The 23,067-nt window shown below is 51.5% G+C and overlaps 1 protein-coding gene across 1 annotated transcript in view; it reads right to left on the reverse strand.

Moving 5' to 3' along the window:
* Positions 1 to 13,849, reverse strand: part of RASSF2 (Ras association domain family member 2) — a 47,708-nt gene extending 33,859 nt beyond the window's left edge. The window contains exon 1 of the mRNA XM_056121837.1: positions 13,707 to 13,849. The gene's annotated coding sequence lies outside the window, so the exon portion shown is untranslated. The remainder of the gene's footprint in view (positions 1 to 13,706) is intronic.
* Between the last annotated feature and the right edge of the window lie 9,218 nt (positions 13,850 to 23,067).

Consider the following 23,067-nt stretch of genomic DNA (forward strand, 5'->3'; position numbering starts at 1 on the left):
AGCAAGCTGACCTGTCCAGAGACACACCGGCCAGGACCTGGTGACTCAAGGGGCCAATGTGGGAGCAGAGCGAGCTTTCAGCCAAACAACTGACAAGCCATTTTCTAAAAGAGCGTTTTCTCACATTGGAGCACCAGTTTCCTGAGCTTTTTCCAACATCGCTGCATTCTGCACACAGCCACTGTATGGCTGGATCCCTCCCCAGTTTCTGAGTCAGTGTTTCTGGAATGGTGAGAGAGTGTGCGTTCCTTACCAGCACCCGAGATCTGAGGGCTAAAGGCACGGCCAGTCACAAGGCTCTGGAAGCCTTAACTTATTCCTTCCAAGAACTCGGGACGGGAGGAACCTTGATTTCTCTCGTTTTACAGAAGAGGAAACAGAAGGTCCCAGAGGTTAAGGATCGAGTCTTAGGTCACTGAGCCGTCAGGAAGCCACGTTCCTTCCACAGTGCCCTGGAGAAGCCGGACAAGAGCGGGTCCACACACAGGCTGGGTTTGGGTTCCTGAGCGAAGGGTGGACAGGCTGACAAGGTGAGACTAGAGCACTGTGCAGGGCCCAGGGAGGGAGAACCAGGAGGGAGGACTGTCTCACGTGCGATGTCACAGAGTCACAGCCCCTCGGGCACATCTCTCACCCGCCATCTAAAAAACAAGCAGCCCCTGACCACACATAGGCCCCACAAACCACTTGGCCCACCTCAGAAAAAGCCTGGAGACCCGACAGAGGGCGGGAATGCAGAAGGAAGCAGGTCGCCTCACCTCAGTCCCTTGCCAGGAAGGCAGCTCCTGTGGGACCACCCACCAGATGAGGAATTTGAGGTTCAGCAGGACGTCAAGGTGAGATTCCCCTCCGGGCAGCTCGGTCTGGCTCTTCCCACTGCTAACAGGCCCTCAGCACGGCCCCTCCTGCCCAGGCATCTGTATAGAGATGGATTCCCCAGTGCAGTTGGGGGAAATCTGAGAAAACAGTCCTGGGATTTCTGCCGGAAAGGTCTGCCTCCCACCTCTATGCCAACTTTGGGGGTTGGAAGGGGAAGGGGAAGGCTACTGAGTGGCCTGGAAAGTAATCAGAGATCCCCTGGACAATCACACAATCACTCCACAGGCCCTGAGGAGAAGCAACGTGTTTGTAGGGAAGTCCCACTTGTTTCCTCAAGTTTGGACTTGCCGAGTGGATGTTTCAAAGGAACTCCAGGCCCCTCGGCCTCCTGTCAGAGAGACAGGACCCAGGAAGGGCACGCAGGAAATGGAAAGGTATGTGTGAGTTACATCGCAGTTTAAAAAGTAAAATCTCTGGTGATGAAATGAACAGAAACTTTCCCAAAGAAGAAATCTGAATGGCTAAGAGGCACATGAGAAAATGCTCTATACATCACTAATCATCAGGGAGATGCAGATCAAAACAACAATGAGATATCATCTCACACCACAGAGGCTGGCCCACATCCAAAAGAACAAAAGCAACCAGTGTTGGCGTGGATGTGGCGAGAAAGGGACACTCCTTCACTGCTGGTGGGAATGTCAACTGGTCCAGCCCTTTTGGAAAACAGTATGGACGATTCTCAAAAAATTAGAAATTGAGCTCCCATTTGACCCAGCAATACCACTCCTGGGAATATATCCTGGAGAGGCAAAAAAGTACAGTTGAAATTACATCTGCACTTCTATGCTCATTGCTGCACTATTCACAATAGCCAAAATCTGGAAAAAACCCGAGTGCCCGAGAACAGATGACTGGTTAAAGAAATTTTGGTACATCTACACAATGGAGTACTATGCAGCTATTAGAAAAGATGAAGTCATGAAATTTACATACAAGTGGTACTACATTGAAAGTATCATACTAAGCGAAATGAGTGAGAAAGAGAGAGACAGACATAGAAAGATTGCGTTCATCTGGGGAATAAAAAGTAAAAAAACGGAGACTAGCACAGCAGTAGGGCGTTCGCCTTACAAGCGGCCAACATGGCCGACCCAGGTTCGATTCCTCCGCCCCTCTCGGAAAGCCCGGCAAGCTACCGAGAGTATTCGATATGCCAGACACAGTAACAACAAAGTCTCTAATGGAGAGGTTACTGGGCCCGCTCGAGCAAATCGACGATCAACGGGAGGGCCTTTACCTTACCTTAACACCCAAGAATAGCCAAGATAAGTACCAGGAGGTCCACTCCATTGCTTGGAGGCCAGCTGCACATGCTGGGGAAGAAGGCAGCTCAGATAGAGAGGGGAGCACCAAGTAAAGGGTGTTGGGAGGATCCTCCAGGATGAGAGATGCATACTGAAAGTAGACTACAAACCGAACATGACTGCCACTCAATGCCTCTTTTGCAAACCACAACACCCCAAAGGAGAAAGAGAACAAAAGAGAATGCCCTGCCACAGGGGTGGGGTGGGATGGGGGGTGCGGGGGGTGGGAGGGATACTGGGAGCATTGGAGGTGGGGAATGGGCACTGGTGGAGGGATAGGTACTCGATCATTGTATAACTGAAACCCAAGCACAAAAATTTGTAAGTCTACAACTGTACCTCATGGCGTTTCACTAATAAAATTAAAAATAAATAAATAAATAAATAAATACAAAGACAATTCCCCCCCAGAAAAGTAAAATCTCAATTTCACACATGTTCACGTGAATGCAGGCTTGTGTGTGAATGTGTAAGTACAGGCTTGTGAAGGAGAACATGTGTGAGTGTGTGTGAACAGGTATGTGTGAGGAAAGGTATGTGCTGAGGGAGTGAGAGTGTATCAACAGGCATATGGGTGTGTGAGTCTGTGTCTGTAAATGAGTATGTATGGCTGTGTGTATGTAGGAAGCGTGTATTTGTGTAAACGGACATATACGGGGGAGAGAAAGTTTGCACGAATGTGCATGCAAATGAGTGTGTGAGGGAGAAAGAGTGAATAAATGAGTATATATTGGCATGTGAGGAACAGTGTGTGAATGTGTGTGTAAATGGGTATATAAGGGTGCATGAGAGAATTTATGTATAATTAGGTACATATGGGCGTATGAGGGTAAGTGTGTGTGTGTTTTGGGGTGAGAGAGAAACAGTGTGTATAAATGTGTATAATGTAGAGTCTGGCCCAGAGAAACCGAAGACCTAGAATCGCAGCCCTCTCCTATCTCCATACCCCCAGGAAATATTTAGTGGCATCTAAAGCTATTGTTTCATCACCTTCAACAAGAGGGTTCCTGGGAACGTGACGTTAGTGAGGGTCTGGACAGGCAGACAAGCAGACCGTGTAGGCCCAAGAAAGGAGAATGTATCTTGGCACCTGGGCACTTGCAGTGGGATCACCCTCATGGGCTAAAAGTCAACCGTGAGAACATCTGTGCTGTTTCTGGGAAAGAATGGGAAGTTGCTGAGGTAACACCAGCAGCCCTAAAGAAAGCAAAACAGATTAGCATCCCTTGACCTGCATTTCTCAGAACAGAGGGTGACTTTATAGGGGACTTTTGATGTCCCACCTGGGGCAAGAGCAATAGGCTTTCCTCTAGTCCATAATTACCTGACTGAAACCATGCCCTGTCCCACAGAGAGGGCCCAAGGCAGGTCATCCCTGGTCACTGCAGGCCTCCCTTCCCCCCCTCCCCAGCTGCTGCCCGCTGTGGGCGTCTCGGCTCTGAGGAGAGATGCAGGTGAGAAGAAGCCGCCTCCAGGGCCACTTCCTTCAGCAGGTCTCTGCTGGCCTCACTTCCTGTTTACTGAGCCCCATCTCTGATCTCACATCCTCTTCCTAAAGGGAACCCCAGCAGCTCTTCCTTTTTTGGTGCTCTAGGCTGAGACACTGAGCTTCGTGTGCAGAGATCTTGGGGTTTTTCCTCTCCTTGTTCCCTGGGGTGAGGGCTGGAAACCCCCAAATGAGGCTTGTGGCCTCCTCCTCCCCCAGAAGCAGGCTGGTTTCTTGTCTCGAGAAAAGAGAGCAGGATCCATGTGTGGGGAGCCCTTCCCTAGAGCAGCTGTGAGAAGGGCACCCCCTTCATCCACACTCCCTGAGTCTCACCTCTTGCTCCCAGATATCCAGGGAACGCACACCCTGCCTCTGCAGGACTCAGCCCTTCCTCGGGCCAGGAGGGGTGGCCCAAGCAGGGATTCCCAGAACTTTCTCAGTGGGCTAAGAGGAAGTTTCCTCCCAAACCACCTTCCCTTGCCTGCCCTGTGACCAGCTGACTTAGCTCTAGAGTAAAATCAGCATCAGAACTTCTCACAATGGCCTTCTGTCAAATCTTTTTTTTTCTTTTTTTATTAGTGAAAAACCATGAGGTACAGTTATAGGCTTACAAATTTTGTGCTTGGGTTTCAGTTATACAATGATCAAGTGCCCGTCCCTCCACCAGTGCCCGTCATCCATCCCCACAGGTCCCAGCATCCCCCCCCCCCCCAACCCTCATCCCCCCCCCCCCCCCGTCCCATCCTGCCTCTGTGGCAGGGTATTCCCCCTTGTTCTCTCTCTCTTCTTTTGGGTACTGTGTTTTGCAAGAGAGGCTTTGAGTGGCAATCATGTTTGGTCTATCGACTACTTTTAGCATGCTTCTCCCACCCTGGGAGGGCCCTGACACTTCCCCAAACTGTCTGGGCATAAGCGACCTCCCTGGCGCTGACTGAAAACAGACAAGTCTTGATCAAGAAACTTCCAGAGAGCCCTGTGGTGTGGCAGCTCTCCTCAGACCTACGTTCTCTTGTCAGTTCACTGGCAACACAGGCTGGCCCTTCCAGGAGCTCACGAGAAACTTGAAGCATCAACCACAGAACTAGGCGTCCCCAAGGAAAGCCTCTTGACCCCACCCCAAGACCCCTGATTATAGCCACACAACCTGATTTCAAGGCACTCAGTGTCGTATGGAAGCTTCTGGATCTCCTCTCCCCTCAGACATCAGGTGCACACAATGCCTCCTCTCTATCCCCCCATATGCCACAGTCCCCATGATTTTGTCAGTTACATAAAACAAAATATTTGTGTGTCCCAGATGCCAAATGAAGTTTTAGGAAGAGAGCACAAATTGTTGGAGGCTGCCACACTTTCCCCATAGTCCCGGGTTCTCGTGGACCCCACCAGGCTGATGCTACCCATGGATGGAGCATTCTGCAGCCCCACTCTCCAGCACCAATGGTCCACTCAGCAGGCCCCATCTACCCGCAATAGAACACACGAAGGCTGCTGAGCTAAAGGTGAGTGCTCCCATATTCAGCCTTCAGGGATCTCTAAGTCTCAGGAACCCACTTCCATTGGGTTTATGCCATGAGGTTCCAGCAAGCCACACTGGGCTCAGCCCTCCACAGTCCCTGGCCACCAACCTTTGTTCTGCCCCATTGACAAGGAGGTCAGACCATGACCTCCATCCCAGGGGCTGGGGCTGTGGCAGGAGAGACCCTGTGGCCTCAACGGAAATGAGACTACCAGAAACCACAGTTCTCTCCCAGGGCTTCCTCTCTCCCTTCCTTTTGCTCTTATTTGTTTCTGTTTCGTTTTTTTGTGTCACACCCAGTGATGCACAGGGTTACTCCTGGCTCTGCACTCAGGAATCATTCCCGGCGGTGCTCAGGGGACCGTATGGGATGCTGGGAATTGAACTTGGGTTAGCTGTGTGCAAGGCAAATGCCCTACCCACTGTGCTATCACTCCAGCCCCCCCCTTTTGTTCTTTAATTTTAAATATATAGCTATCAAGAGTATCCCTCCCGTACAGCAGATTCTGGCAAGCTCCCTATAGCATATTCAGTATGACAAAAACAGTAACAACAAGTCTCACAATGGAGACATTACTGGTGCCTGCTCGAGCAAATTGATGAACAACAGGAGGACTACAGTGCTACAGTGCTACTGTTAAGCTGGGGGCTGGAGAGATAGCACAAAGAGTCAAGCACTTGCCTTACATGTGGCTGATGTGGGCTCAATCCCCAGCATCCCGCATGATCCTCTGAGCGCGGCCAAGAATAATTCCTGAGCGCCACTCGGTATGGCCCCAGATAGATAGAAAGATACGCCCAAAAATGCACAGAAGAATAACTATTGAATGATTTCATTTCAATGAGGTGCCGTGAACAGGCAACGTGAGAGTCATAGTAAACAGAATGGAGGATACAAAAAGGGAAGCAGGGAATGGTATATATTAGTGCTTAAGTAATACAGAGACTGAGATGATGGAAAGTTCTGGAAATGTATAGTGGTGATTGTACTTAATGCCATTCCTATGGGCTGCGTGTTTGCTTTCCCGGCCCAGATTCAGGAGCTGAAATTCTAGCTCCACGTACAGTGGAATTTGGAGGTAGATCTTTGGGAGGTATGAGGCCGTGAAAGAAGAATTCATGAATGAATGAGGGTGGGCTTGGGGACCAGACAGGGTGCAGAAGATCTGTAGCACTGTAGCACTGTCCTCCCATTGTTCATCGATTTGCTTGAGCAGGTCCAGTAACATCTCCATCGTAAGACTTATTATTACTCTGTTTGGCATATCAAAAACACCACGGGTAGCTTGCCAGGCCTTGCCGTGCAGGCGAGATACTCTCGGTAGCTAGCTGGGCTCTCCGAGAGGGGCAGAGGAATCAAACCTGGGCCAACCAGATTGGCCGTGTACAAGGCAAATGCCCTACCCACTGTGCTATCGCTCCAGCAGAAGATCAAACCCAGGTTAATTGTGTGCAAGGCAAATGCCCTATCCGGAGCCTTTTTCCTTCTGTTGTGAAGTCCTTGACCCGGACCTCCAACACTCTCCCACCCAGAACTATGAGAAACAACTCTCTATTGTCTATAAGTCACACAGACTAAGACAGTCTCTGAATTGGACACTTAAAAATGGCGAAAAGGGCCCAGAAGAATAGTAGAGCAGGTAGGGCATTTGCCTTGCACACAGCCAACCTGGGTTTGAACCCTAGCACCCCATATGGTTCCCTGGTCTCCAAGTCCACCAGGAATGATTCCTGAACACAAAGGCAGGAGTAAGCCCTGAGCACGGTCAGTTGTGGCCCCAAAACAACAAGAACAAAATGGTTCAATGAGGTTAGGAATGTGGCTCCAGGTCTTGCATGTGAGACCCTGAACACAGAGCCTGAACATCCTCTCCCAACCCCCAGCACCACAGAGCAGGACAGGGTGGGCCGGTGGGGGGGCGGGTTGGCTAAAAGGGCAGCACTTAGGTTTTATATATTTTACCATAAGCAACATATTCACTTGTTTGTTTGGGAGCCAAACCCAGCAGTGCTCAGGGCTTATTTCTGGCACTGTGCTCAGCGATGACTCCTGGCAGGGCTTGGGGGGCCATAAGTAGTGCTGGCGGTGGAATCTGAGTCAGCTGTAGGTAGACTACAAGTGAGATAAGTGGCTTACCTGCTGCACCATCATTTTGGCCTCCGTAAGAAATACATTTACTTTAAAAATTAATATCACAGTCTTCCTAAATTCCACCACTCAAAGATAATCATCATTATCATTTTGCCATACATCCTTCCAGAGGCAAATACAAACAAATAACTTGGGTTGGAGCAATAGCACAGTGGGTAGGGTGTTTGCCTTGCATGCAGCTGACCCAGGTTTGATTCCCAGCATCCCATATGGTCCCTGAGCACTGCCAGGTATAATTCCTGAATGCATGAGCCAGAAGTAACCCCTAAGCATCGCCAGGTGTGAACCAAAAAGCAAAATAAATAAATACAAATAGACGATATATTATAAAAATACATACCCTTTGGAGACAGGGTATTCTCACATCTTGACATAGCAAAGTAAACAAATCACCTTTGTTGGGTATTTATTGGTTGTGGCTGTGCTGTTCATAAACATCACACACATACACACACACACACACACACACACACACATATTTTCTGCACTTGTCAATTATATCTTAAGGTAAAGCATTCTGACTGGTGGATTTTCCTAGTTAGGAAATCCTGAGAGAGGCTTGCTTGTCAACAGAGCTTCACGAGTAAATCCACAGTAGGGGTGTTGAATTCCATCATGTCAAAGTCTGTTTCTACACATGGGCTTTCCCAGATTCCACTGGTATCTGTGACATGGCAGAGAAGTTTCATGACCCTGGGGCTGCTCTTTCCACAAAAATTTATCTCCAGAGGAGCTGGAGCAGTAGTATAGCATGTAGGGCACTTGCATAGGGCTGGTTTAAAAATCTGGGTTTAAAATTTGGGTTTAATTCCCAACACCCCATCTGGTCCCCCTGAGCACCGCCAGGAATGATCCCTGAGTATAGAGCCAGGAGAAAGCCCTGAGTACCACAAGAGAAAAAGAAAAGAAATGAAATGAAACTAGCTCCTGGCGCCCCAAGATGGCTCAGTGGCAAGCTTTGTATGAGTCAATAGTTCCATCTCCAATGCCCTCCACATGCGCCCAGCACAGTCCCAGCACCTCCAAAATTTGGCATCCCCAGTACGACAACGGAACATGTGAGACCTCTGAGCCATTGCAGCCAGGTGTGTGGAGACACCAGAAATTAAGTGTGTGACCTCTGGAGTCACACTCTGAAAACGTTCTGTGCCTGGCAAGCACTGTGGCTGACTGTTCAAGCACCTCAACCTCCTGGTCATCATAGCAACAGTAACAGCGAAAGTGGGAAGAGGCTTTTTCTTTTAATTTTAAAGAAGAAACTCCTCCCTCCCTAGCCTCAGGCCTCCTTGGTTGGGGGGAGGGGGCGGGGAGTGTCTTACCCTGAAGTGAAACTCATACAAGGTACAGATGGGGCTCAAGGGCTGGGGGCTGCTTGGGGGAAAGCATGCAGTGCTGGGAATTGAGCCTCCAGAACCTGCACACTGGCTCTTTGAGCTACTCCCCAGCCCCCAGAAGCAGTATCGGACTGAGTAAATCTCTACTGTCCACAGCAAAGACTGCACCCTGAACTCCTAGATGGCCCCTTGCTAGCTGCCCCATGATGGACAACTTCTGTGTGGACACACAGAAGGTTTTTTTTTTTAAAAAAAAAGAGTCTGTTCCTCTGTGGACAGAAAGAGAAGGCAGTGCCTTCTTCCAAAAAAGGCCTGGGCCTCAAAGAGCCGGGACTCGACCGCCCCTTCCCATCTCCCCACCCTCTGGGGTTCTGGCTGTCATGCCCACGTGCCTGTCATGCCTCTGGTTGCCATTTAAGTGTATTAATGGCCATGATCCAGAGACTCAGAGATGAATCTCGGAACCCAGCAGCTCGCTGCAGAGATGTCTCCCGACCCCAATTATTAAAATTTTTAGAATTCCAGGAGGGTGTGGCCACTTTCACGGCCTCACAACATCGAAAACTATTTTTTTTCTTTTTTGTTGAATCACTGTGAGACAGACCCGTACAGACGTCTCATACTATTCATAATAAGCAATACAAAAAATAATGGGGGCTGGAGTAATAGTACAGGGGGTAGGCGTTTGCCTTGCACGCAGAGGACCAGGGTTCAATTCCCGCATTCCATAAGGTCCCCAAAGCACTGACAGGAGTGGTTCCTGAGTGTAGAGTTATGAATAACCTCTGAGCATCACTGGGTGTGACCCAAAAAGCAAAAATAATTATAACAATAATAATAATAATGGTGGTGGTGGTGAAGGTGCAATGGTGGTGGGATTGGTGTTGAAATATTGAATGTAATCAATTATTGTGAACAACTTTATGAAAATACAATTTAAAATTTTAAATAAAAAACAAAAGAGGTCCAGGGCCAGGAATGACATTTGGAGTCACTGAATGCATGGTGACGCCCCAACAAGTTATAGCACAAATGTGGCAACAAGCTATATATGAACCCCCAGAAATGTCTCACTCACCGTGTGATTCAGCAGGCTGACCTTGAACCCACCCCCACGTTTTGGACGCCCGGGGTCATTTTGATCCTCCTCACACAATGGGCAGCACTGGACATTCTGATCACTGAGATCAGACTGTGGCTTGATCCTAACCACCAGCTCCTAACATTCTGGGGCTACTGGCACATCTCAACTCAGGGGTTCAGTGACATAATACTGAGGGCCTAAAGCATTCACACTACAAAAATCACCAACCACCCCCCCAAAAAGGCTCTTCCTACCCTCGAGACTCAATTGCCAAACATTCATCACAGCATTGCTGATTCCCACCTAGTTCTTACATGCCTGTTAACTCTGTTTTGTTAATTAAGTTTTTTACTTATAATACGATTAATAACATTTTTCATGGACATAATTCCAATATGACCCCTATCACCAGTGTAGCTGTCTCCCTCCCCCAAAACTCCACCCCAACTCACATTCCTTCCCCCCCCCCCCCCGCACCAGCTCAATGATATGGATCAGTTCCCCCACTATGTTGCCTGGGAATCTTGGTTGCTACCTCATTGTGGAGCTTTAAGTCCCACCTATAAGAGAGATCATTCTGCATCCGTCCTTTTCCTTCTATCTTCGCTCAGCAAGGTATCTTCTAGTTCCATCCATATTGCTGAGAATTGCATGATTTTGTTCTTTCTTACATAGTATTCCAGGCTGGAGCTATAGCACAGCGGGTAGGGTGTTTGTCTTGCAAACGGCCAACATGGCCGACCCGAGTTCAATTCCTCCGCCCCTCTCAGAGAGCCTGGCAAGCTCCCAAGAGTATCTCTCCCGCACGGCAAAGCCTGGCAAGATACCCGTGACATATTCGATATGCCAAACACAGTAACAAGTGTCACAATGGAGACGTTACTGGGCCTGCTCGAGCAAATCGATGAACAACGGGAGGACAGTGACAGTGACATAGTATTCCATTGTGTAAACACACCACTACTGAGTCCCTTCTAAATGTAAGGACAGCTGCTTCCTCCAAAGTCTTCTAATTCCCACGGTCAATCCCAAACCCAGCCCTGTCGCTTCTGTGTTAATCCCGAGCGAGTGCTTGCAAAGACCCTGCCTCAACACCAATCACAATAACCCTGTGAGGTCATTCTCATTTCCCCCTCCCTCCGAGGAAACTGGGAGCCAAGTCTTTAGGGGACTTTGTGTTTATTCTTGGTTTTGGCCCACACCCAGAAATGCTCAGGAGTGACTCCTGGCTCTGCACTCAGGCATCACTCCTGGCAGTGCTCGGAGGACCAAAAGGCATGCCGAGGATGTAACCCAGGTGAACCACGTGCAAGGCAAATGCCCTACCCACTGAACATCACTCACACCCTGCTTGCAGTACTATCACTCCAGTCCCTTGAGGTGACTTTTTAACTCTAGACTGAAACCTTTCTGCTTGGCTTCCCCCAGAAGTTGACTCTAAACCTACTTCAAGCGCAAGCAGAAGGGGAGTGGGAAGGGAAGTGGGGAAGGAAAGACCACCAGGGAAGGGCACAAGTTACCACTGGGATCTGGAGCTACAGCACTGGCTGTAGGAGGGCAGGAAGTCACGGCTGAGACCGGGGACTGTGGGAAAGACACCACCTGCCTTGCTACATCACCCAGTACCACAGAGCTGAAAAACTGAGATCGGGGTTGATGCCCGCATCTCATAGAGCCCTGCTAGGAACTATTCCTGCATGTAACCCTTGAGCACAGCGGCTATGTCCCCAACCCCAGAAAAATGTTACCAATGGAAGGAACAGGATAAGTCCTTCCAGCTCTCGCTGCTCATCCTGTGGGAATTAGCCAGAGGCCCTGCCAACCCTCTCCTCCCCCTTCCTGGTTCAGCCCTGCTGCCCAGGGCAGGAGTTTCCTACCACCTGGAGCTATCAGCCCCGGCAGCTGCACAGCCTGTGTTTTCAGACTAGCCTACCATCCCCTGGATGGTCAGAATGACCCCCTGGCACCGAGAGCCCAGGCTGGGGGCGAGGCCCTGTTTACTGAGCCTCCAGTTGCGGCTCTGGCCCCCCTCCTCCATGGCCACAAGGAACCAGTAATCACCGGGGAGCTCCCCCGGCTGGAGGAGTTATATTCTGAGGAGGCAGGGAGGCGTTTAACCAGGACCCTGCTGTCGGGTAAATAACTAGTGTGACCATAAGGAGTGTGGAGTGGGAGGGCAGGAGAGGACAGGACATGGGCATCTCCATCTCAAGACCGGCTGCACGGCTTGCTCCCTTCCGGGAGGACGGCTGGGACCTGCCCACCACCTCACTATGGGCAGAAGGAAGGAGATGTTGCACACCAGGGGTGCTCTCGGGATGCCACTCTCCCACTGTATCATCCAGCTTCTCCCAGGGGTGCTCGGGCAGTCTGCGCATCGACACCCCACTGCCCAGCGAGGACACGGCTTGCCCAAGGAGCCGGCTGAAGGCGTCCAGCAGGCGGCGGTTCCTTTGTGTCTTGGTGCCAGGCCCCCTGGTCTGGCAACTTCAGCAACCTACTTCTTGGCACCCCGGCGGAGGTGCCAAGACATCCTGGGCGCCTCTCCAGCCCACACTCATCATTCGTAAACAGCTCACGCATGAAGGCAGGCACGGGGCTGGGTTCTGGGGCACCGGGAAACAGACCCAGAGGTGAGAGCAAAGCTGAGAAGGAACCCAATGGGAGAATCAGGAAATAAGGAATGGGGTCATCTGTCACCAACTCCTCAGAAAACACAGACAAAAGAGCCCCCTCCCAAAAAAAAAAAACCACCAAAATCAGAAATAAGCAGATACAGAAAGTTGGGTTCTAGCGCCCCAGGTCAGAATGAGATGTCTTTCAAAAGGGGGCGCAGCCAGGTTGCACCCATTCCGCAGGTGCATGAGGCACCCTTCCCTGGCCCTGGCAGAGGTCACACCTGGGGAGCCCAGGTCCCCGGTCTCATCTATGCTGGGCTCCCCCCGAGGTGGCCCTTATCAACCATATTCCAACAGCATACAAACGAAGGTAGAGCAGCATGGGCTGTGTCTACGCTGCACCCCAAAGATGATCCAGTCTCCCCGGTACTGGCTCTGCTCTCCCGTCTTCTGCACAGGGTCCACCTTCCAGACTTTCCAATCAAGCCCCGGTCTGTGGAGCCCAGAGGCCTCAGGGTGCCGACCTCCATCCCCTCCCAGGGCCAGAACAACATTCTGTCCAAATCGCTCCCTTTCTCCAAGCTCAGTCCTCGGCAGCCCGCCTCTTCTGTCTCTCTGAGGCCCACTGGGCAGTCTCCGCTCCCAGGAATCGGCTGACCACTGGGACCCACACGCTAGGCTACATAGAACCTCTGGGCCCAGACCGAAAGCAACACTTAGTCCCTCGGACACTATTTAGGAAGGAAGGAAGGAAAGGGAGGGGGGAGGGGAGAAGGAGAGAGATGGAGAGGAAGAAAGGAAGAAAAGGAAGAAAGAAAGAAAGAAAGAAAGAAAGAAAGAAAGAAAGAAAGAAAGAAAGAGAGAGAAGGAGGGAGAGAGAGAGAAGGAGGGAGAGAGGGAGGGAGGGAGGGAATGAAGGAAGGAAGGAAGGAAGGAAGGAAGGAAAGAAGGAAGGAAGGAAGGAAGGAAGGAAGGAAGGAAGGAAGGAAGGAAGGAAGGAAGCCCTTCTCAGGCAGCCTAGTCTATCTCAGCCACGGAAGTTTCTTGGATTCTTTAGCCCACCTGACCTGCTCAAGTTCCCACTAAGTAAATTAAGTAAACGCGCACGGATGAGTAGAGCAGCCAATCCAGAGTCCTCGTGCAGAGGTGCTGGACAGAAAGCCCAGACTCTGCTTTGTAGCTTTCTGAAAGAATCATTGTTTCTCATTCTTTCCTCCCCTAGTCGCAAGACGGACCCGACCGTGGCAGGAACGGAGCCGGCCGGGGACAAGTTGCTGTTTGCTCTCAGCTCATTGAAGCGTCCATTCCTGCAGCCCGCGCTGGTACTTACGACTTACGGTCCTCCGGGCTGGCCGGTGCACTGAGCCGCCTCTATCCCCGGTGGTTCTAGGGCTCCGGGTGCCAGACACCTGGGAACAAAGGGCGTGGAAGCCCAGGATAAGGGGCCGCCCGCCCTCCCCAGCTGCTCCCCGTCCCCAGAGCGGCCCCGGCTTTCAGCTGCGTGCAAAATGCAGCCGCTCAAAATGCAGAAGTGGCAGAAGTGGCCGCCCCGCCCAGCCACCTGCCCTCTCCCGGGTTGGAGGACGCTAAGCCCCGGGTCCCTAACGACAGCAGGCGCCGGCCTGGGGAACCGACAGGAGGCTCAAGCACCCCAAAGCACCCGCGCGCCTCGGGTTAGCCAAGGAGGCCCCCCCCCCCAACCCCTCTCCGGGTCTCGGGCCTCGCCGTCCCCCAGCGCCCAGGGCAGAACCCCGCCTCCCGGGAAGCGTGGGTCGGCGGGACAGGGGACAGAGGGGATGGGCTGGGGTCGGGAGCTCCCCGGGCCGTGATGTCCCTACCCTCCTGCACCTGCCGCCGCGCACCTCTCCAGGGCACCCGGAGCCCCCCAACCCCCGGGGGGGGGGGGTGCGCGCGCCTGTCCAAGCCGCCCCGGGCACGGAGAACAGGCAGGACCCCCCAGTGGCGGGAAGGAAGGACGAGCGGGGGGTGGAACCTCAACTTTGTCCAGCCCGAAGGCGACAACAGGGTCCGGGTCGCGCGCCTCTTCGCCCCCGGTTTGAACCCCTCTGCGCGGGGGGCGAGCGGCCCGCCCAGGAGACGGCCGACAACTGGGAGGCTGGCCCGGGCCAGGCAGGGGGACACTGTGCAGAAAACTTTCAGCGCGGCTGCCGAGGGCAGAGGCGAGGGCATCGCCCGCCCCCCGCGCCCCGCGCCCAGCCTGCCCCTGAGCCCGCTGCACCCGCACGAACCCGCCCGGCACGGTGGGCTCCGACAGGGCAGGGCGGCAGCGTGCGGGCGCTGCGGAGTCACATCCAGCGATGCTGGGCCGGCAGCGGCCACGCGCTGGTGGCGGGGGAGGGGGGGGTTGGGGGGACGGGCGCCCCGCCCTCCTCGCGCCCCCTCGGGCTCTCCCCCACGCCCCCCCTCCCGGGTCTCTAGCAGCCCCTACCCGGCCTGACGCTCCTCTCTCCGGTCTTCCTCTCCATCTCGCCCCCCCACACCTCGCCCCTCGCCTTTCTTCCTCCCCTCCCTCCCCCATCCCCTCCCCCCGGGGGCGGAGCCTCTCCCCTCCCTCCCAGACAAAGCGGGGTGGTGGGGGGGGGCCCTCCTGCCAGTGCCGGCACCTCCTCCGGCTGGGGCGAGTGGGAGTGCTGGGGTGGAAAGAGCGGGGAGCAGGTCCCCCTCACCCGGGTGGCAGCTGCCCTCTCCAAAAGGGTGGCGTGTCGTCCTGCGCGCTGTCACTCCCTGGGAACAGTCACCAGTCATTCTGCACCCTCCTTCCTGGGAGCCCACCTCGAGCACCCCAAATTTCCCAGGCAGAGGAGGTGGGAAATCGTTGGTGGTTTGGCTTTTTTTTGTTTTGTTTTGCTGTTTTTTTTTTTTTTAATTCTCCGAAAGCATCGGCTTATTCCAAATAGGATTTGCGCAGAGCAGAGGCCGGGGGACTGGACTTGGCGTCCGGGGCCGACAGGACGTGACAGCCATGCCAAGGAGGCCAAGATTCTTTGTCCACCTCTCATCTCCCGCTTCTGATCCACTCCTCCACCTCGAGGGCTCCCAGGCCTGGAAGCTGCAGCCCGCCCAGCTGTTGTCCCCCTCTGGTCTCTCCTTGTCAGAATCTCCCCCACCCCCCAACCCCCAACTGCTGAGTGGGTCCCCAGGCCAAAGAGGAGAAGGGGGGGGAGAGGAAGCCTAAATGGTTAACTGGTAGCCAGCCTCCAGGGTTAGGCTCATCCTCCTGGAAGCCAACATTCTTTACTAAATTCATTGTTTGGATCTTGGAATGTGTCTCCCATAGAAACAATGTTGTAACTGGTGATCTGCTTCCCAGGCTAGCCACAAAAGTCTTTTGAACCCAAAATGCAGCTGTAGGGTGGGGGCTGAAAAAAAATGTGTCAGCTACCCCGGAACAAGCAGGCCACTGATCAGTTTATATGTACTGGGAGGGGGGGGGAAATCTGGTTCCTTCCCCTGGAGGAATAAACAAAGGCGCTCCCTTTAATCCCCTGCCCCCGCCCCCACCTGGGGCCCCTGGTCTGAATTGGCTGAACTTCTTTTCTCCGCAGGTAACATGAATCCCCTGGGGAATGGGTGATGAGGACCAGGGGATCCCTATAGTCTTAGAGTCCGGATGGCAGGAATAGCTCCCTAACAAGGCCTGGAGGACCCCTGGGAACCCGGGAAGAGTTCTCTTGAGGGGCCAGAGCTCTTCTCTCATCAAGGCCTTATAAGAGAGCATCAGAGACTCCCTCTTGCTCCTAGCCAGGTTTTTCCTTCTAGCTTCTCACCAAAAATAAAACCTTGTGACCCTTTGACTTTTCTCCCTTTGACTCTTGCCTGGCCCTCAGGCTTAAAAGGGGGTCCTCCTGCTCTGTGTGTTTCATATTCGAGCCAGCTCTGGTTGTGGGGAATGAGGCTACTCTGCAGATCCTCTGAGAGGATCCCTGACCCGTAGCTCACCTGGTCCTCCACACCCCCTTCTCACTACTCATCATTTTCCTCCAGTATCTCTCAAGCAGCCTGACCCCATCCTGTTGGGCTGCTAGCACCTGGATAAACCTATTTCCCTCACATCAACCCTTGTCTCTTCAGTAATTAACCTTACAGTGACAAACACCGGAACCTGTTCCATGACAGCCTGGCCTTCCCTATGTTGCAGACACATGTGACCTCACAGGAAGCTCCCCTGTTGGGCCCTAATTGGTCTCTAGGCCAGTCTCCAAGGAGAACAGCTCATTGGACCAGCCTGGCCCGGGTCAGGTGACCATTGCACGCCAAATCGGCTAGTGCCGGGATGGGTCCATATTGTCCAACCTGGGTTGCCAGGAATTCTAGTTATAGTCTAGTTATGATCGAGTATAGTCTCCATCTTTTTGAATAATTTGACTTACCAGCTTAATACATTTTTTTAAAAAATCTTCCTTTTTCCTCGACTTTCCTCTCCTTCACTCCTCGATTAAACTCCCCGAGCTTGTCTTTCAGGAGCAAGATGATTATTTTTTTAATTGAACCACCGTGAGGTACAATTACAAAGCTTTCATGTTTGAGATTCAGCCATACAATGATCGAACACCCATCCTTCCACCAGTGCAAACTTTCTACCACCCAGTATCCCCAGTACATCCGCTACCCCCATCCCAGTCCTCACCCTGCCTCCATGGCAGACAATTTCTCAGATACTCTCTCTCTCTACTTTTGGGCATTATATTTGAGCAAGATGATCTTAATGAAATGAACCTTGTTGAACTCACTAAATCCAGGTAGGGGGTGGCTCAGTGGCAGGCAGGAGGCCATTGAACTCCATTCCCGGTACCAGCCCCCCTGGGCCAAACGCAATCCAGACTACACCGCTGTCGGCAAGTATATGATCTCCAGCACATCATACCCAGTGTGCCACCTCCGCCCCTGCCCACAACAGCAATAATGAGAAGGAAAGGAGGAGAGGGAGGGAGGAGAGAGTCACACTTGAAAGTTAAGGACTTTCCATAACTGCTAAGTTATTTTCACTTCAAGATGGAAAATTTGACTCAAGTTCAGTTGGTATCTAAGTAGGATCAGATGTGTGAGTGTCAGGCCCCAGAGAAGAAACCTAGCTTCCAAGATTGGGTCCCCTTCAGACAGGGGGTAGTGAGAAGGGACAAGGAGAGCTGAGGTCTCAAAGCACATGACCTTCGGGGTAGAAGAGACTGCTCAACGGGCTGAGCTCAGGAGAGTCTGGGTTTGGTTCTCCAGAACAGCAAGGTCCCCTGACTGGGAGCGATCCCTAGGTAATAAATTGGGAGTGATACAAGGTCAAAGTACAAGCTCTTGACTTGTTCATTTAAAGCAAGTATGTCTTTTCACCAAAAAATGTGTTTGGCAGAGAACCTGAAGGATAAATTCCCTGGGCCAGCATCCCTCTAAATTAAGTGTTTATAAACAGAGACTGTTACTAAACTGTTTCCAATTAGATCTCATTTTATCTCCCTCAGAAGCCAATCAATTTTCTTTAACCCGGAGGTTACATTCCATCAAAACTTTGCTTCCATTTTTGGATGTATTGAAATACAAGTCCTTGTAGAACTGTAGCACTGTCCTCCCGTTGTTCATTGATTTGCTCAAGTGAAAACCAGTAATGTCTCCATTGTGAGACTTGTTACTGTTTTTGGCATATTGAATACGCCACGGGGAGCTTGCTAGGCTCTGCCGTGCGGGCAGGATACTCTTGGTAGCTTGCCGGGCTCTCCGAGAGGGATGGAGGAATCAAACATGGGTTGGCCGCATGCAAGGAAAACACCCTACCCACTGTGCTATCGCTCCAGTACAGCTAAGTACTTGTATTTAGTATTAATGTGAAAATGTTATCCCTCAACAAACCAATTGAATGTACATCCAGAATCATCACTTGTATCACTTGTCATCCTGTTGCTCATCGATTTGCTCGAGCAGACGCCAGTAACGTCTTCATTTGTCCCTGTCGCGTGCTAGTATAGCCCAATGGCATCTGCTCGCTCCAGGAACACAAAGAGCCTCAAACCGAACGTTCATTCAGGGTCTTGACAAAGAAGTCAGACCATCTCATAGGTGGGCTGCCAGGCATTCTAATAACACCAACTATCAGCCAAGCGTCATGAATGCTGGTCGACTTCGACTGTGAGTGTGGAAAGGTCAGACTGGAGCTGAATCTCACGAAGATACGAACTAGTTTCTGGTGTTCCATTTGCTCTCAATGGAACGAACGTCTCCGAATGCAGCAGTTATGTGTACCTATGTCGAGAACTCAACATGATGAACAACCTGGCACCTGAGCTGCCCAGGAGAAAGAGAGCAGCATGGAATGTCTTCAAGAGCGTCAAGGAGGTTGTTAAGAGGGTGAAGAACTTCCGACTCCGGGCACATCTTTTTGATTCCACTGTTCTTCCTGCATTAACATATGCCTCAGAGACCTGGGCCCTATGAAAATAGGATGAGAACGCTATTCGGGTGTCCCAAAGAGGAATCAAAAGAGCTATGCTTAGGATGTTTCACCCAAGTGAGAGAAGGAATCCAGAGTTCCGACCTCCATCGACGATTGAGAATCAGGGATGCTGGGGCCAGAGCGATAGCATAGCGAGAATCAGGGATGCTGTCTCATTTGCCAAGGCGTCGAAAATCAGATGAGCCGGACACGTGATGCAATTCAGAGATGACCGCTGGACTAGAGCCGTTACTGACTGGATTCCATGGCATGTCAAAAGAACACCTGGCTGCCCACATCCAGAATCATAGTAATATATATTTATTAGATATCTGTGGCAGGTGAGTCTCCATAGAGAAAAGTCAGAAAAATAAGAACTGTGATGCCTAAGGGGAAAAAAAAAAGCTTTAAGCAGCATCTCATCCCATCTCACCCCTTGGTGGGTTCAGAAATTAAGACTAAGAGACATCCATTTGCCATACTGTTTGGTTACAAAGAAACAGAAAAGTCATTTGAGGCAGTTCCCTAAGCCCACCAGGAGTGACCCCTGAGACTAGAGCCAGGAGTAAGTCCTGAGCACTACCAGATGAGGCCTCAACCCCCCCCCCAAAAAGAGAGAGAGAGGCCAGAGCATATGGGTGTTTGCCTCGCATGAGAGAGACCCAGTTTTCATCTAAGCTCAGGGAGGAATAATTCCTGAGTGCAGAGCCAGGAGAAAATGTCTGAGCACCACTGGGATGGCCCAAAAACAATAGAGAGAGAGAGAGAAATGGGGGGTGGGAGTTTAAATAAGCATATATTGGGGACTGAAATATGTCTCCAGTGGTTGAGCACAAGGCCCTGGGTTCTCTGTCAGGCACCGCCTGCCCTTCCTCCCCTAGGACCACTCGCCCTGGTAACTCCTAAGCACTATGGGGCACGGCCTCAAGCTCCCCAGCATTGCCAGGTTTGGAGCCTATGAAATAATAATAATAATAATAATAATAAAGAACCCAAAGTTTATTATCATTGTTATATTGGAGATGGGGACTCACACCCAGCCCAAAGGACTATGTGCAGTGCTGGGGATCAAACCAAGATCCTGACTGAAGCAGCTTCATGCAAAGCAAGTGGAGAACCTTGCTTTAAGTTTTGTAAGAATTCAGAGTGTGGGGCTGCAGTGATAGCACAGCAGATAGGGCATTTGCCTTGCATAAGACCGACCTGGGTTCGATCCCCAGCCTCCCATATGGTCCCTTGGGCACCACCAGGGGTAATTCCTGAGTGCAGAGCCAGGAGTGAGCCCTGTGCATCTCTGGGTGTGACCCAAAAAGCAAAAAAAAAAAAAAAAATCAGAGTGTCTGTGAAGGGGCAGACTAGGCGGTGGGCGGGAAACTGGGGACATTGGTAGAGGGGAGGTCACATAGTCACACTGGTGGTGGGATTGGTGTTGGCACACTGAATGCCAGAAATAACTGTTATGACAGCTTGGCAAATCACAGTGTTATAATAAAAAAATATTTTCTTAGAAAAGAATTCATCAGGGGCTGGAGCAATAGCACAGCAGGTAGGGCATCTGCCTTGCACGCAGCCAAACTGGGTTTGATTCCCAGCATCCCATATGGTCCCCTGAGCACCGCCAGGAGTAACTCCTGAGTGCAGAGCCAGGAGTAACCCCTGAGCATCGACGGGTGTGACCAAAAAAAGCAAAAAAAAAAAAATCCATCAGAGTTTTAAATGAGGGAAACTGTGTCTTGTGGAATCAGCTCCTTCTCCTCTTTCCGCTCCTTCCCCCCCCCCCTTCTGCTTCCTCGCTCTCTCCCCCTGAATCCTTCATGGCTTTCCTTCCTTCACCCCACTCATGATCCCCAACGTTTTATGATTAATAGTTCTCCCTGTTCTCCCCTTTCCTCACGTAATGTCAGGGGTGAGGACACAGCCTCTGTGTCTGGTTCAGGGGTGTGGCCTACTGTGAGGGGTGGTGGGGTGCTCAGAAAGGGAAGCAGGGTCAGGAGCGATAGCACAGCAGGTAGGGCATTTGCCTTGCACGTGGCCAACCTGGGTTCAATCCCCGGCATCCCCTATGGTCCCCTGAGCACCACCAGAAGTAATTCCTGAGTGCAGAGCCGGGAGTAAGCCCCTGAGCATTCCTGGGTGTGACCCCAAAAAAAAAGGAAAGTGGGGTCCTCAGAAGGTCGGCAGGAGGGGCCCTATCCAAGGGTTCCCATCATTCACTCAGCTCTCACCTGGAGGCTCTCCTCTGGCTGCCCAGGTCCATGGCCAGGCCTGGGGCCTCTTCCCCATGGGCCCGTGGGCCCTGGTGCTCCTGAGAGGTGCGGGCAGGGCTCTCCTCATAGCTCCAGGCTCCCGTCTCTGCTGCCCTGTTCCTCTCATGAAGATGCAGGGGTGGGCTAGGGCAGAGGCGCCGGAGCTGGGTTAGGGCACCAGACAGTCGGCAAGGGGCAAGGCCCCCTCAGCTCTCATGCTTCCTGCCTCCTCGGTGCCTGGCCCCAGTGGGGAAGGACAGACAAACCCTCTCCCAGGTCACTGGCCTCCAGCAAAACCTGAGACCAGCTGGGGTGCTGGAGGCTGGGCTGTGTTCTGGGCTGGAGTCGGGGTGGGGTGGGTCACTTCTTGGTGTTCTCTACACAGCTGGGTGGGGAGCATCACGTGAGACTCCTCCTGAGGGTACAGTGCTCACCCACTCAGTCAGCAAAAGGGGGCCTTGTGCCTACCCAAGTCTCTCGGTCCCTGCTCCATCCCACACCTCTGCTTCCTGTCATGAAGTAGCATTTGTCACTTAGCTATTCAACGGACACGCCAGACTCTAGACTTCTTTCCTTACCTGTTGTTCTAGGTAACAAGTAAATGAATAGTGCTGTGGTTCATTAACAGGCTGAAATATCAACAGAACTCTCACTCTCTGGCTCTCTCATACACACACACACACACACACACACACACACACACACACACACACACGTCTGGCTTCAGGAGAGGAGCCTTCCTGAACCCTGTAGGACACTGGGGAGTGTGGCAGGGGAGGTGACACTGGATGAAAAAAATCTACAGACTTAGGACATAGCACCGGAGCTTCAGAATGAAGGAGAAGTTAGTGGCTCTGCTATGTTTGACCTAGAAAACCAACACGCCCTCAAAACACACATACTTACACATGTACATACACACATACTCACATACACACTCACATCTATATCGGTACCCATACCCATACACATTCACACACACACATACACACACACACACACACACACACACACACACACAACCCCTGGTGCCATTCAGAGTTGTTCTTCCAAAGAGCTTGAGAAAATTCTTGCTGCACTTGAGAAACACTTTTTCTTATTTTGATTAAAAACCACAAACAAAATTGTTTCCGTGGCCCAATAACCTAATTTCTTAAGTGACCCGTAAACAATAATTCAGAGAAAAATGATGTATACACAAGGAAAAAAATTAAGACGTGGGAAAGAGGAGAAATAAAGACTGCCAAGGACTCAGGAAAGAAGTGAAAGCAAAAAATAAAAACCACAGAAAAAAAGCAAAGGAAGCAGCAAAATGATAACAGGAGTGAACATTCAGCGAAGGCCACGGAAGAGAGACTTGAGAGAAAGCAACACCAGAATGTGCAGAGAAGCAGTGAATTTTAGTGAGAACGAGAAGAAAACAGTAGAGAGGGTCCGAGGTTCGAGGTTCAGATGGGAGCGTACCTGGCCTGCAGGGGTGAGGCTGTGAATCCTGTAACTCCACTGCGGAAGGTCATCCTGATGGCACTGCTGTGGGTGTCCCTAATGCCACAACGAACAGTATGATCTCCAGCATGCCACAGGTGTGTGTGAGCACTGCTAAAACTGAGGGATCCCCGGCAACATTGCAACCAAGTGTGTGGGTACCACAACTAGTGTGCAGGCCGCCAGTCACTGCAGGAACAAAACAACAAAACATCAAAGAGATGATGGGAAGGTGGAAAATAAAACATAAGAAAAAAGTAGGTGTCGAACAAAGGCAAAGGAAATCCAACAGATAAACACTGGCACTCAAATGTGTGTTAAGATTTTCCTAAAACAAAAAAACTTAACTTTATATATTGAAGGGGTGTTTCATATTCTGAAGAAATGAATATTGTTTTCATTTATTTGGGGGTTTTGGACCACACCTGGGAGTGCTCAGGGCTTATATCTGGCTCTGCGCTCAGGGATCACTTCTGGTGGGGCTTTGGGTACCAGGATAGAACCTAGGTTGGCTGCATGCAAGT

The sequence above is a fragment of the Sorex fumeus genome, unplaced genomic scaffold (genome assembly GCF_029834395.1).
Source record: "Sorex fumeus unplaced genomic scaffold, SorFum_2.1 ptg000044l, whole genome shotgun sequence".
Classification (NCBI taxonomy): Eukaryota; Metazoa; Chordata; class Mammalia; order Eulipotyphla; family Soricidae; genus Sorex; species Sorex fumeus.